This window comes from Heteronotia binoei, chromosome 6 (assembly GCF_032191835.1).
Source record: "Heteronotia binoei isolate CCM8104 ecotype False Entrance Well chromosome 6, APGP_CSIRO_Hbin_v1, whole genome shotgun sequence".
In the NCBI taxonomy this organism is placed as follows: Eukaryota; Metazoa; Chordata; class Lepidosauria; order Squamata; family Gekkonidae; genus Heteronotia; species Heteronotia binoei.
In genome coordinates, this window is record NC_083228.1 from 6,816,589 (window position 1) to 6,832,278 (window position 15,690).

Below are 15,690 nucleotides of genomic sequence, written 5' to 3' on the forward strand. Positions count from 1 at the left end.
CTGCATTTCTCTGCAGGTAATCGTCCCCACCCCCCAATGAAATTCCCCTTTGCTCTAGGATACTCCGCCTGCCTTTGTGTTTCTTTCCTTTCCCCCATTTTTTGCATTTTCTCTTGTGAATTGAGAATGAATTAATTGTGCTTGATCGATAGACCTAACGACCGGGGACCTATTCTCACCTGTACGTTTACAGCACACGCCAGGCCAGCCATGGGCAGCAGCAGTCAAACATGTTTCTGCAGCCAGCCTCATCGATGTATCTTTTCTCCAGAAGTGTTGCTTTTGAATTCCTGGCCAGATGTCACAGTCCCACAAATCAGAAGAAGAAGAAGACTGCAGATTTATGCTCTGCCCTTCTCTCTGAATCAGAGACTCCGAGTGGCTTACAATCTCCTACGTCTTCTCCCCCCACAACAGACACCCTGTGAGGTGGGTGGGACTGAGAGGGCTCTCACAGCAGCTGCCCTTTCAAGGACAACCTCTGCCAGAGCTATGGCTGACCCAAGACCATTCCAGCAGATGCAAGTGGAGGAGTGGGGAAGAAGAAGACTGCAGATTTATACCCTGCCCTTCTCTCTGAATCAGAGACTCCGAGTGGCTTACAATCTCTTATATCTTCTCCCCTCACAACAGACACCCTGTGAGGTGGGTGGGACTGAGAGGGCTCTCACAGCAGCTGCCCTTTCAAGGACAACCTCTGCCAGAGCTATGGCTGACCCAAGGCCATTCCAGCAGCTGCAAGTGGTGGAAGAGTGGGGAATCAAACCCGGTTTTCCCAGATAAGAGTCCACACACTTAACCACTACACCAACGTGGCTCTCGGGGAGGGGGGGGGAGAAAAAACCTTATTTCCGTCCTTCTAGTAGCAGGAAAATCAGCTATAGCCACTACCTGGAAAAGTTCAGATGCTCTATGGCAGGGGTGTCAAATATGCAGCCCAGGGGCCAAATCAGGCCCCCGGAAGGCTCCTATCAGACCCCTGAGCAACTGGCTGTCATCTGCTTCCTTCTTCCTCTCTCTTGCTTCTATCATCACAGCTTGATTTGCAAGACTTGCTCAATCACAGCGACACTACAGAGCAAAGCCTCTATTTTCTCCATTGGCTGAGGCTCCTCCCTTGGGGAGGAAGGGGCTGTGGAGGAACAGCTTGCTTTGCCAGGCTCTCTCAGTCACACAGCAGAGCTACTGAGCCAAGCCTCTCTTCCTTCTATTGGCTGAGGCTCCTCCCCCTCTTGGTCCCCTGAGGAAGGAAGGAAGGAGCCAAAGCTTCCTTTGCCCTGTTCTTTGGATCGCATGGGAAATATGCAAAGAAAGCACCTTTAAGACGGAGTGCTAATGTTTTAAGTTTTATTTGTCTGTGTCCTTTATGAAGTTTACGTCTCTGGTGTCGGGCATTACATTTTTATGACACACATGGCCCGGCCCGGCAACGTCTCATTTATGTCAGATCTGGCCCTCATAACAAATTAGTTCAACACTAGGGGTGTGCAAAAAAAAAAAAATACAGATTTACACGGATTCGGAAATACATGGGGCCAAAAAATTTGGAATAGCCGCATATATGGTAGATGAGCGGCTATTACCAAATATACGGCCCCATTATACCCTACGGCCATTGAAATCAATGGCAAAATGGGGTATATTGGAAGCCATCTGGAGGGGAGGGGGTTTGAGGGAGAGCCCCCAAATTTGCAGGGGACTCTCCCCTACAACCCCCCCAAGTCCCAAAAAGATTGGGCCAGGGAGTCCTGTGGAGAAACGCCATCTTAGGTAATGTTGGTGCTTGGTTGGAGGGGAACATGAAACTACTAAAGCAGGCTTTGTGGCCTAGCCTTCCCTTCACCCCCCCCCCCCTTCCAGAGTTAAACCAGCGCCTCTAGGGGGAAAGCCTCCTAGAGGGGCAGGAAGTTCTTTAGCCTTCCCCTCATTCCCTCCTCCCTTCTGGAGTTAAACCAGCAACTCTAGGGGGGAAAGCCTCCTAGAGGGGCAGGAAGTTCTTTTGTTTTTTTTTATTTGAGTTAGGCGGGAAAAGGTCAGTCCTCGGCTGGCGCTCAGGGAGAGAGGTTGCCAGTCTGTGGGCTCCTGCCTGTGGGAGAGGCAGAGCGGACACCAGGCAGTCATTCACAAGGTAGGGCAAGTTTACACCAGGGATGAGAGGATGCGTTTATATCAACTTTATTTGTCCCTCTGGTTGCTGTTCAGGTGCTGCGCTAAACTTTTACATGTAACTGCTTTTGTTTTTTGTTTTTTTTGTTTTTTTCCTTTCTCTTCTTATTAAACATTTTTACTGGTTTGAATGTTGGCAGTCAAACTCTGTACCACATAGATCCCCAACCGCTTTAGACCACACTGCTTTATGAAGGGGGCCTTGGGGAAGGGGGAAGGCATGCAGTTGGATAAGGTGCCAATCCTCCAGTTGGATAAGGTGCCAATCTCTGTGATACCCAAGTACAGAGTGGCAGAGGACCTTGAGGCCTGGCCTCAGAGCTGGAGAGGGGGATTGGGAGTCCTGTTCCTCTCAATCTGAACCCCTAGACTGAACAGGTGGTGGCAGCGAGCCCAAGTGGCCGGAGGAGAAATAGCTCCCTCCAGGAGTTGGCGACTCAATAGGGAGTTGACGGGACTGGGTCTGAAGGCAGAATCGGGCTGGTTCCATCACAGGTCCCATTCTAGGAGCACCCAAAGAGGGTGCCCCTATCCCACCATTATATCCTATGGGCCATTGAAATAAAGGCAACATAGGGCATAATTAGAGGCTACTAGGTGGCAGGGGATTTGAGGGAGAGCCCCCAAAACTGCAGGGAACCTGCAGGGGACTCTCCCCTACAAAACCCCCAAGTCCCAAAAAGATTGGGCCAGGGGGTCCCATTCCAGGGGCACCCAAAGCCAAACCTAACTTCACACCACAGAATCTCTATAGGACCCAAATGCACTACATTCATCTATCTACTCTATGAACCCTGCTGGCCTGGAACCAATATAAACCCAGTTGCCAGCGTCACTGCCACACAAAACACAATCTGCTCAAGCTCTGCTCTGTAGACCTGGCTGCAGCAAACCCAGATGCCAGCTCTCCAGCCCTACCCCCAAAAACATGGGGAGAGCTGGCCAAGCACAACAAGCCTGCTGGTTCTGGGTCTCTCACCCAGGTGCCAGCTTCCCTGCCACGGAACACACAATCTACAGATGCCAGCTCTCCAGCCCTGCCCCAAACAACACAACTCTCAAACAAGAGAAGCGGTGGACAGATCCAAACAACAACAACCGATCCAAACAGACCACTGAGAAACAACTGTTTAAAAAGTGACCCTTTTTAACAATGAAAATTAGGCCAAACAGCACCCCCCTCCACAAGAACCAGAAGAGAAAAGGAACAACACAAAACAGCACAACACAGCAGCAACAAATCAAACACAGAATCCTTTTAAAACAGTAAAAAAACCCTTGACTTTTAACAATGCAGGAAGTTTACCAACCCCTCCCCCCAAAAAAACCTTCACCCTAACCCCAAGAAATCCAAGCCACCCAAATCAGGAAAAGTAAAAGGACACTGCACTTTTAAAAGTCCTCTCACTAAAGTAAGATATGGGCAAATTGGCAAACCCACCCCTACCCCAGGCCCCCTCCCCCAGCAGAGCCCCCTAACCCTAACCCCAAATAATCTACCCAGTACTCACCCATCCAAATCTGGATAAGTAAAGGGACTCTGAGTCTTAAAAAGTCCTTTTACTAAAATAAAAACAAGAAGCCCAAGACTGCCTTATCTTAGATGTCTTCTCTTCTCCTAGCAGGTCAGGCAAGGCTGAGAGAGAGCAGCAGCAGCTGAGGCCAAGGACCAGTGCATCACAATCTCTCTCACACACCAACACAGCAGCAATGGAATGGAGTCCAGCCAGGCAGACTCCTTTAAAAAGTTATCTGGCCCTACACAGAGCAGTTTCAAAAAATACCACTGCTCTGTGATTGGCCAGAGAACACTATTTACTTGGATACCCAAGTAAACAAAAGAACAACAATGTTGCTGATGGCTGGGGAATTAGCCCAGCCATCAGCTACACAACAGCTCTGCAAAGCATGCATTTGTAATGCATTTTGCAAATGCATGCTTTGGATTGGCTGCTGGGGCTCCTCTTCCCCTCCCCCTCCCTCCCTGATCCCAGGGAAGCTTTGGGAAAGGCGGGAAAAGGCTTCCAAAGGCAGGAAAGGAGGCAAGCAGCTTCCCTGAGGCTGCAGAAGCTCCTTTCCCACCTTTTCCATGGAGTTCCGTATACTTCCGAATATCTATTCGGAAGTATATGGGGAGCCATATACGGCTCCCGTATAATGGCTTCAAAATGGATTTGGAAATATATGGCGCCGTATACTTCCGAATCAGGGGTGATTCGGGGGTTTCTTTGATTCGGCCGAACCAAATGCATACCCTATTCAACACCCCTGCTCTATGGCATTGTTTGATATAGAAACTGTATGCAATGGGAAAAATTACAAATTGAATCAATCAATATGGACTTCATCCTCCTCACTCGGATTTTGTAGACGTGTGATCTATTGACTCTTTGTCACAGCTTAAAGTAGTTCCAAAAAGCCTGAAGTCTCTAATTTAATGTTTGCATTATTTAAACAATATCAGCACTGATTAGTTATGTCCTTTCTCCTCTACAGGTGTTTTTGAAATAACTTAAAATGTATATACAGTTATTCTGTTTATAAGTTTGTTTATTTTACGTGGATTGTTTATCACAATATCAAGTGTTGAATTGTAATACGTACAAAATATTAAATAATAAATATTCACACTGAACTTGTCAATGCCATTTGCCTCTAATGGGATGGGATCAGCTGTTCTATCCTTGGGGCTCATTCAACTTTTGTTTTTTGACTAGCAGGGCCGGCTCGCCCACTAGGCAAATTAGGCATTTGCCTAGGGTGCCAGATTGAGGGCACTCCGCTCCTCCCAGCACCCAAGACAAATGCCTAATTGCTCCAGGCCAGCTAGGTGGCAGTGGGCAGACCACCTCCCTCCCCCGCCCCGGCGTGAGCAGGCCACCTCTGCCCCCGCTCCCGACATTCTTAGATGCCAGCCTCTTGCTTACCAGCTTCAGGGGGCATCAGAATAGCACGCTTTCTCTTAATGGAGAGAACGAGGCTTCACTCCCCCCTCCCTTCCTGTTCCAGAAGGGAGGGGTGAGAACGAAGCCTCTTCCTGCTTTATATTAAGAGAAGGGTCTATTGCGATGCTGGCCAAAGTGGGTAAGCACGAGGCTGGTGGTGCTACTCTGAGCGAGCCCAATTTGGCTTAGGGTTGCTATGCAGAAGAAGGCAAAGCAAGCCACCTCTGACTGTCTTGTGCTTTGAATACCCTACAGGGTCACCACAAGTCAGCTGTGACTTGACAGCACTTCACACACATAGTCATATACTAGGGGTTAATCCACTGGCTGGTCTTCCCTCCAACTGTAGCCCAATGGGTTACCCCCCCCCCCAAGCAGCATAAAGGGGGAATAGAAGATCTGCCATTTGAAGAGGGAACTGATGCAGGTAACAGTTGAATCCTGGGAGCTTTCCTGGAAGGCATCCTGGGAAATCTCCAGGAATTGCCTGGAGACTTCCTAGCACCAAATTCCTTAGGTATTTTTCCTACCAGGGACACTGGAACTCTCAAGAGGGAAAACACACTGGATTCTTTGAAACAATATTATTTTCATGCGGTACAGACTTACCTCTGCTTTGAAGTAGTTTCCAGACTTCAGACATGGTGCCAAGGGAAAAAAGCCTCCTTCGGGGAAGTTGCGGTTGATTTTCGCTCTCCTGCTCAAACTAGGGTTGCCAAATCCTCTTCGTCCCGGAGCGGGGTACCGATTGTACCATAGAGTTTCCCCTCCCAAATTGCTAGAGCGGCCGCTGCACACCATCGCCAGCATGATAATGTCAATTCCAGGGGATGTCATCGCTCCAGCAATGTAGGGGGAGGTTCCTCCCTCTGGCCCAATGTAGGTCGCCGTTTTAGGAACCTCCCAGGTGGGGGAACCCCCGCCCAGACCGGGGGCTTGGCAGCCCTAGCCCAAACCCACCCCAGATTCTCCCAAGCTCAAAGCCACCATCTTGCCCTGGGCAAGAACAACAAGTTTCCTGCACTGTCTGGATGCTTCCCCGCTCACGCCCAGCCACTACTTTCAGTCTTATTAAATCCCCTAGTTTAAATCTTAGAATCATAGAGTTGGAAGGGACCTCCACAATTCAGGAAACTCACAAACACCTCCCCCTAAATTCACAGGATCTTCATTGCTGTCAGATGGCCATCCAGTCTCTGTTTAAAAACTTCCAAGGAAGGAGAGCCCATCACCTCCCGAGGAAGCCTGTTCCACTGAGGAACCGCTCTGTCAGGAAGTTCTTCCTAATATTGAACCGGAAACTCTTTTGATTTAATTTCAACCCATTGGTTCTGGTCCGACCTTCTGGGGCCACAGAAAACAATTCCACACCATCCTCTAGATCAGGGGTGGCCAACGGTAGCTCTCCAGATGTTTTTTGCCTACAATTCCCATCAGCCCCAGCCAGCATGGTCAATGACTGGGTCTGATGGGAGTTGTAGGCAAAAAAAAACATCGGGAGAGCTACCGTTGGCCACCCCTGATCTAGATGACAGCCCTTCAAGTACACCATCAGCCGCCTCCTCTCCAGGCTAAACATCCCCAGCTCCTTCAACCTTTTCTCATAGGACTCAGAGGCTCAGAAATTACATCCGCAAGCTCTTTTAGAACCCTTAGATTCAATTCATCTGGCCCTGGGGACTTAGTTTCATTTAAAGAATATATATATAAAAATATATATATATAAAATATATATATATATATTTCCTCATGACATCACAAGTGATGTCATGCTCCCCTGGATTCTCTCATGAACCTTTAAACAATTGTTGAGAATTTTGTTTGCACAAAACGGTTCCGGAACTCTGTTTTGGCATGTTCCCTAAGGGAAAAAAGCCCTGAGAGATGCAGGGCTTTTATTGAGTGGGAACACACAGGAACGCAGTTCTGGCTGGCTTAGTGTCAGAGGGTGTGGCCTAACATGCAAATGAGTTCCTGCTGGGGGGTTTTCAGCAAAGAAGCCCACTGTGAAACGCTGATGACATCGGGGTGTGGCCTAATATGCAAAGGAGTTCCTGCTGGGCTTTTTCTACAAAAAAAGCGCTGAGAGATGTAATCTAGCAGGCAGTTGAACGGGCTCCCTGCCACTTCCAGAGAGGGGGAGGGAAAGCACACTTTTAAACCTTGGAGTGGGGAGTAGGGGTTCCTCCATAGCCCTGATGGCCCAAGCTAGCCTGATCTCATCAGATCTTCAAAGCTAAGCAGGGCTGGCCCTCATGAGTACTTGGGTGGGAGAACATCAAGGAAGTCCAGGGCTGCTACACCAAGGCAGCCAATGGCAAACCACCTCTGTTTATCTGTCCCTCAAAATACTCATGAGGGGTTGCGGTAAGTGACTTGGTGGCACACAAAAAATGAAGCCACATAGAGGGGTTGGCCAAGTGTTGTGGTTGGGGGTTATGAATATACTGATTATATTTTTTTGTTGTTCAGTTGCACAGTCGATTCCGACTCTGCAACCCCATGGACAAAGTCACGCCAGGCCCTCCTGTCTTCCACCATCCTCCGAAATCTGCTCAAATTCGTGTCCGTGACATCAGTAATGCTGTCCAGCCATCTCCTCTTTTGCCGTCCCCTTCTTCTTTTGCCTTCTGTCTTTCCCAGCATCAGGATCTTCTCCAGGGAGTGCTCCCTTCTCATTTGGTGGCCAAAGTATTTAAGCTTCAGCTTCAGCATCTGACCTTCCAGGGAACAGTCTGGGTTGATTTCCCTTAGGACTGACTGATTTGATCTTCTTGCAGTCCAAGGGACTCTCAAGATTCTTCTCCAGCACCACAGCTTGAAAGCATCTATTGTTTTCCGCTCGGCCTTCCTTATGGTCCAACTCTCACAGCCATATGTTACTACTGGGAATACCATTGCTTTGACTATACGGACTATACAGACTATAATGTGTAGGCAGTTAACTTCACCCCTCATTTTTCAGACATACCTGAAAAGCATCTTTATCTTTGGTTACCATGAGGTGCAAACAAACAAATCTCATTTTAATTTTTTTTCCCCTTAAAATTTAACGAGTTCTTTTGAAATTCACTTGTGAAAATATATATATGAGCTAGCTTTCGAATGTTACTGTGGATCCCTTTCACACGCACCCGTGCTCAGACCACAAACAAACGTACGTTTGAACCTGGAATGCCTCCCTTTCACACAAGATGGAGATTGCTGGCTTATCTAGGATCGCATGGAGGATGAGAATTCATCATTCCCATGAAGAGGATTAGGAAATGGACAATTAGGCCAGGCGGGAAGTAGTGCTGAGAAGCCTAATGACGAGACCAAAGGTCAACGATAGAACATACAGTCATGAGATTTATGGCCAGATTTAGAAAAAGAAGTGTGATGAGGTATCTCCCTCCGGTTAAACAAATAAGGTTTTCTGCCTCCTTTTTTCCTCGTACACTGTAAACTACCAATCATTTCCAGCTCCCCATGAGGTAATGACATGTCATTGTGCTGTTTATATGCTTTCATTCAAAGTGCATTAGACTTAACACACTGAAACACACTGGGGTACATTGAATGGTTATTCCTCGGGCCTCGAAAAATGCTCTGGGTTTAAAAAAAAAAAAGTCAAGGAATCTGTGGTGATAGAATTCACAATTTAGAGACATCTCCTTATATTTTATAATGTTAAGAAATTTGGTAATTTGTGGATGTGCCCTTACATAATAGAATCATAGAGTTGGAACACCCAACACCCTGCACAGTGCAGGCAACTCACGAACACCTCCCCCTAAATTCACAGGATCTTCCTTGCCTCCCCCTAAATTCACAGGATCTTCCTTCCAGATCCATGGACCTAGTAACGCCTCCGGTCTATTCTGACTGGCAGCAGCCCTCTACCAAAAAGTTGGGCTGCCAAGCTGAGCCAGGGAACTGGCTGGAGGATTGGGGGTGGGGAGTGAAATGGAGGTGTGCGTGATGTCGGTTGCATTTGTAGGCGATGAAGTGTAATTCTGGGGGATCCCCAGGTCCCACCTGGAGACTGGAATCGCTATAAGGCAGCATCTGAGGGCTGGGGTGCCTTCCTCTTGCTCTTCCTCATCCAAGAAGAGAGAGCCAGCTTAGTGTAGTGGTTGCGTGGGTGGAACTGGGTTTAATTCCCCGCTCCTCCACATGAATCATAGAATCATGAAGTTGGAAGGGACCTGCAAGGTCATCTAGTCCAACCCCCTGCTCTCTCTCTCTCTCGGCTTGGCTTCGCGAACGAAGATTTAAGAAGGGTGCAATAGTCCACGTTTGCTGCAGGCTCGCTGGTGGCTGACAAGACCAATGTGGGACAGGCAGGTCCGGCCACAGCGGCTGCAGGGAAAAGTCTGATTTAGGGTTGGTCCTGTAGCAGTGCGATTCTTCCTCAATCTCCTTTTGTCCTCAAGACCAGCTATGCGTGTGTTCTCAAAGGAAGAGACAGCCTGGTGGATGGTGTGCCTCCATGCTTTGCGATCTGAGGCTAGGTCAGACCACTGGTGATGGTTAATGCGACAGGTGCCAAGGGATTTCTTCAAGGAGTCCTTGTACCTCTTCTTTGGTGCCCCTCTATTTCGATGGCCGGTGGAGAGTTCGCCATACAGGGCAATCTTGGGAAGGCGGTGGTTTTCCATCCTAGAAATATGCCCTGCCCAGCGCAGCTGCGTCTTCAAAAGCAGTGCCTCGATGCTGGTAACCTCTGCCCGCTTGAGGACTTCAGTGTTGGTCACAAAGTCACTCCAGTGGATGTTGAGGATGGTGCGAAGGCAGCGCTGATGAAAGCGCTCAAGGAGTCGCAGGTGATGACGGTATAAAACCCACGATTCGGAGCCATAGATGAGGGTTGTCATCACAACCGCTTTGTAAACATTGATCTTTGTGCCTTTTTTCAGATGCTTGTTGCTCCACACTCTTTTGTGCAGTCGGCCAAATGCACGGTTTGCCTTTGCCAGCCTGTTGTCAATCTCCTTGTCGATCTTGGCATCTGAGGAGATGATGCACCCCAGGTAGCTGAACTGCTGGACTGTCTTCAGAACTGATTCACCCACAGTGATGCAGGGAGGGTGATAATCTTCCTGGGGTGCAGGCTGGTGGAGAACTTCTGTCTTCTTCAGACTAACTTCTAGGCCGAATAGCTTGGCAGCCTCTGCAAAGCAGGACGTCATATGCTGCAGAGCTGATACCGAGTGGGAGACGAGTGCAGCATCATCAGCAAACAGTAGCTCTCGGATGAGTTTTTCCATTGTCTTGGAGTGTGCCTTTAGTCGCCTCAGGTTGAACAGGCTGCCATCGGTGCGATAGCGGATGTAGACACCATCGTCCTCATCTAGATCTACTGCGGCTCTTTGAAGAATCATGCTAAAGAAGATCGTAAAGAGAGTTGGCGCGAGAACGCAGCCTTGCTTTACACCTGTGCCTATTGGGAAGGTCTCCGAGAGGTCGTTGCAGTGTCTGACTTGGCCTCGCTGGTCTTCGTGTAGCTGGATGATCATGCTGAGGAACCTTGGGGGACATCCTAAACGTTCCAAGATTTGCCACAGGCCTTTCCTGCTAACGGTATCGAAAGCTTTGGTAAGGTCGACAAAAGTCACATACAGACCCTTGTTCTGTTCCCTGCATTTCTCTTGGAGCTGCCTGAGAACAAATACCATGTCGGTGGTGCTCCTGTTAGCTCTGAAGCCGCACTGGCTCTCTGAGAGGAGTTCTTCTGCAATGGTGGGCACCAGTCTGTTCAGGAGTATTCTGGCAAGGATTTTGCCTGCGATGGAAAGCAGGGTTATCCCCCGGTAGTTGGAGCAGTCTGACTTTTCCCCTTTGTTCTTGTATAGGGTGATGATGATTGCATCGTGAAAGTCCTGTGGTAATTTGCCTTGTTCCCAGCAGGTGACAAGTACTTTGTGAAGTGAGCTATGTAGTACTGTGCCCCCATGCTTCCAGATCTCTGGTGGAATTCCATCAACTCCTGCTGCCTTGCCACTTTTCAGTTGCTTGATGGCTTTAACAGTCTCTTCTAGGGTGGGGATCTCATCCAACTCTGTTTTCACCGGCTGAAGTGGGGTGAGGTGGATTGCTGAATCTTGAACTACGCGGTTGGCACTGAAGAGAACCTGAAAATACTCCGACCACCGGTTCAGTATGGATGCCTTGTCTGTGAGGAGCACTTGGCCGTCTGCACTATGCAAGGGACTCTGAGCCTGATATGATGGACCATATACTGCCTTCAGGGCTTCGTAGAACCCTCTTAAATCACCAGTGTCTGCACACAGCTGGGTTCTCTCTGCAAGCTTGGTCCACCACTCGTTCTGAATGTCTCGAAGCTTGCGCTGGAGGTTGCTACATGCAGCGCGAAAGGTTGCTTTTTTTCCCAGGACAGGAGGGCTGAGCAAGGTGTGCTTGGTAGGCAGATCTCTTTTTTGCCAGTAATTCTTGGATCTCTTGATTGTTCTCATCAAACCAGTCCTTGTTCTTCCTTGTGGAGAACCCGAGGACTTCTTCAGAGATCTGCAGGACGGTAGTTTTTAGGTGTTCCCAGAGTGCTTCTGGAGAAGGGTCTGTGGGGCAACTGAGGTCCTCAATTCTTGACTGGAGTTTTGCCTGGAAGGCAGCTTTAACTTCGGCTGACTGGAGGCTGCCAACCTGAAACTTCCTCCGAGGGATACCTCCTCTCCTGGGTGTGGGTTTAAAGTGAAGACGGAGATTGCAGCGTACAAGACGATGATCTGTATGACATTCTGCGCTGGGCATTACTCGGGTGTGTAAGACATCTCGAAGGTCTCTCTGGCGCACCAGAATGTAGTCGATAAGGTGCCAATGCTTGGACCGTGGGTGCATCCTGTTGGAACTCAGTCCTAAAATGGCTGACTGACTCCATCTTAGTAATAGTAATGTTGTTTCTGCAATGTCATGCTGAGTCATGCTGCATCATGATCCAGCTGTTACCTGTTACTGAGGTAAGGTGGGATGACCTCACCTGTAATTAGGCTTTGTGCTGACTCACAGAGCTGATGCAACCCTGATGATTGGTACGTGTACTTAGAGAAGCTCAGTGAGCCTGCTCAGTCTGCCTGTAAGGATTGTGGGTTCTGTGAGGCCCTTTATCTGGGTGGCAGCAGACACTGCTGGTGTTGGATCCTATGCTACTGTGCTTGGATCGTGCTGTGTATACTTACTGCTGTATACTGTTATCTACTGAAGTGTGTACTGATTACTGTGTATGACCTTGGCCTGGCAACGACTCTGACTATTGGATACTTTCCTGGTAAATATATCTACCATTGAGTACAGCTGTTTCTCTTGTCTATTAATTCCTGTGTTTTGCCTGTCCCTCTCCTTCAGCTCTTCTGCTGCGTGCAAAATACTCTAACATTGGTTATGGGCCCAGAGCTCCCAGTGCTCCCAGTGTTTCTAGAGGTGCTGCTGTTCTGAAGACAGAGGAGGCAACACAGTGTTTTGGAAGAGACGGAGGCAGACTGCCAAGTTGCCCAGGTGTCCAGTGATAAGTAGCAGAGATGGAAGCTGCAAATGTTGTTTCCTTCTCTGGGCTCAGCATTACTAAGCTGAACGGGACTAACTATGCTACGTGGTCCCAGAAGGTCAGTCTGTTATTAAAGCACCAAGAGCTGTGGGAGGTGGTGGCTGCTCCTATCAGTAGCCCGGAGGGTGAAGAGGAGGCTGCTGAGGAGGCAGAGGAAGCTGCTGAGGACAGAAAAGCTGTAGACCTTTTGCGTAAAAAGGATGTTAAGGCTTTGTCTCTAATAGGTCTTTCTCTAGACGACTCCCAGCTGGTGCATATAGCAGGACTGGAGACGGCTCATGACTGCTGGAATGCTTTGAAGGAAATTTACGTCCGAGGAACTGTCGGTTCTCAGATTCATTTGGTGAGGAAGCTTCTGCATACCAGGCTGGCAGCTAATGCAGATATGTTATCTCATATAGAGTCTATGCGTAGGATGTTTCTAGAGCTAAGAGAGCATAACCAAATGTTTTCTGAATCACAGGAGGTCTGCATACTTTTAAGTTCTTTAGATGCATCATATGACGCTGTGATAACGAGCCTGGAGGGTTTGCCTGAGACAGGGTTAACCATGAACGTCGTAACTGGACGGCTTCTTGATGAATATGGCAAGAGACAGTCCAATTCCTCTCTACGTGCGGAGAGAAAGCCTGTCTGTAAGCCAGAGAGGGGCAGTGGATTTACTGTTAAGGAGGATCCTGACTGTCAAACAGGTAATGTAATGGCTGTAAGGAAGAAATGTTTCCGGTGTGGCTCATCTAGACATTTGTTTAGGAATTGTCAAGGCCAGAAAGGGAAAGAGAGACGGTCTGAAATGAGGTCTGCTGATAAGAGTGGTAATGTGCATCTCGTTACTACTGGTAAGTCAAATAACCACACTCAATCTTTCCTAATTGACAGCGGAGCGTCGGAGAACCTCTGTAGAGAGAGGAGTTTGTTTACTTCTTACACACCTGTTGATAACCAGTCTGTTGTTTTGGCAGATGGAGTTAAAGCAACTGTTTTTGGCAGAGGGAAAGTGTTCCTGCCAAGCCTAAGGAAGGAGCTGCTTATGGGTTTTGTTCCTTCACTTAAGATGAATCTGCTGTCTGTGTCTGCTCTGTGCAGGGAAGGTTTCAAACTGCAATTTGACACCTCGTGCTGTGAGCTGAGGACCAGTGACGGTGTGTGTGTAAAGGCAATGCTGAAGGAAGATTTATACTTCTTGCATACCAAGGTACAAACGTGTAATAACGTCTGTGTGAATAAACCAGTGCATGATAATTGCTGTCATCTTTTACACAGGAAATTAGGCCATGCTGGTTTTGCTGCTCTAAAGAAGACTGTTGAACAGGCAGAAGGTATTAATCTTAAACCTTGCAAGGAATTTCTTGACTGTGAAATCTGCAAGCTTGTGAAGTCTACAAAAGCTCCTGTGCGTACTCCAAGTAAATTTACTAGTAAGAAACCTCTTGACCTAGTGTTCTTAGACCTGATAGGGCCCTTTAAGGAGTCAGTGGGCGGGGCCAAATATGTCTTAAGTATAGAAGATCACTATTCAAGGTATGGTTTTGTTTACCTGTTGAAAGCTAAAACTGAAACCTTTCAAAATATGCAGAATTGGCTAAGGTTTGTTAAGAGAAAAACTGGAAATGTGCCTGCATGCATTATTTCTGATAGAGGCTCGGAATTTGTTAATAAACGTTTTCAAAGTTTATTTGCAGAGCTTGGGATTGAGCACAGATTGACTGCTCCGTACAGACCTACCCATAATGCTTTTTGTGAGAGGAGAGGCCGTACATTGCAAGACATGTGCCAGTGTATGTTACGTGATGCAGATATGCCCTGGAGATTTTGGGCAGAGGCTATGTGCTGTGCCAACTACAACCTGAACAGAGTTTGGTGTTCATCTACTGGCAAAATACCAGCAAGCCTATGGCATGACAAGGTAACTAACTTGGCAAATTTGCATGTATTTGGAGTTACAGCTTTTGTTCATATTCCTCAACAGCTCAGACGTAAAGGCCAACTGAAGGCTAGACGTATGAGGTTTCTCGGGTATGAGAGAAACGGGAGCTGTTATCGTTTTGGCACGCTCGACAGCCGTGAGGTGGTGATTAGTGCTTCAGCCACGTTTCTGGAGAGATCAGAGGGCTGGGATCGTTGCACCCAATCGCCAGCGTTCTGTCCTGAGGATGACCAAGGAATCCGGTTACAAGTCAGCTCGATGCCTAGCAACCCAGAGGAGGGAGAGGCGGCTGAGTTAACCCCAAAAGAAGAGATGCCTGACGAGGAGGAGATGGAGGAGAAGCCTACTCGTGAGGAATCATCCGGGAGGAATGTGCCAACTGATGAGCCTGCATTGAGGAGATCTACACGTGAAAGAAGAGCTCCTGAGAGATTTAGTCCTGTAATGTCTGCTATACATGAGCCTGAGAAATATACTGACATTTTCTCTTTGTCCATGGAAGAGCAGTGTAACTGGAGGGCTGCTATGGACGATGAACTTTCTTCCCTGAAACGTTTAAATGTTTATGTTGAGACTGATACTGTACCTGCTGGTGTAAAACCCATAGGCAGTAGATGGGTATACAAGGTGAAAACAGACCAGTCTGGGGGAAAAAAGTATAAGGCAAGGCTTGTAGCACAAGGTTGCAGACAGACTAATGAGACTTATGACGAAGTGTTTGCTCCAACGTTAAAGAGCAGTTCACTTCTGACTGCGTTAACTGTGGCAGCCAGAGAAAAACTCCATTTTACCCATTTGGATGTCTGTGTGGCATACCTAAATGCTAATTTGGAGCACCAAATTTATTTAAAGAGACCAGAAGGTATTCCTGGTACTGGAAAGGGATACTGGTTGCTTAATAAGAGCTTGTATGGTCTAAAGCAAAGTGGTCATCAATGGTCAAAATGCCTAGTGGGTACACTTAAACAGCTAGGGTTTACCCAGAGCATTGCTGATCCATGTGTGTTTACCAAGGGAAGTGGTGAAACACAATGTATTGTTCTTACTTTTGTGGGTGACTTGGGGATTCTAACCAAGACAAAGAAACAAACAGATGATATTGTTTCAGC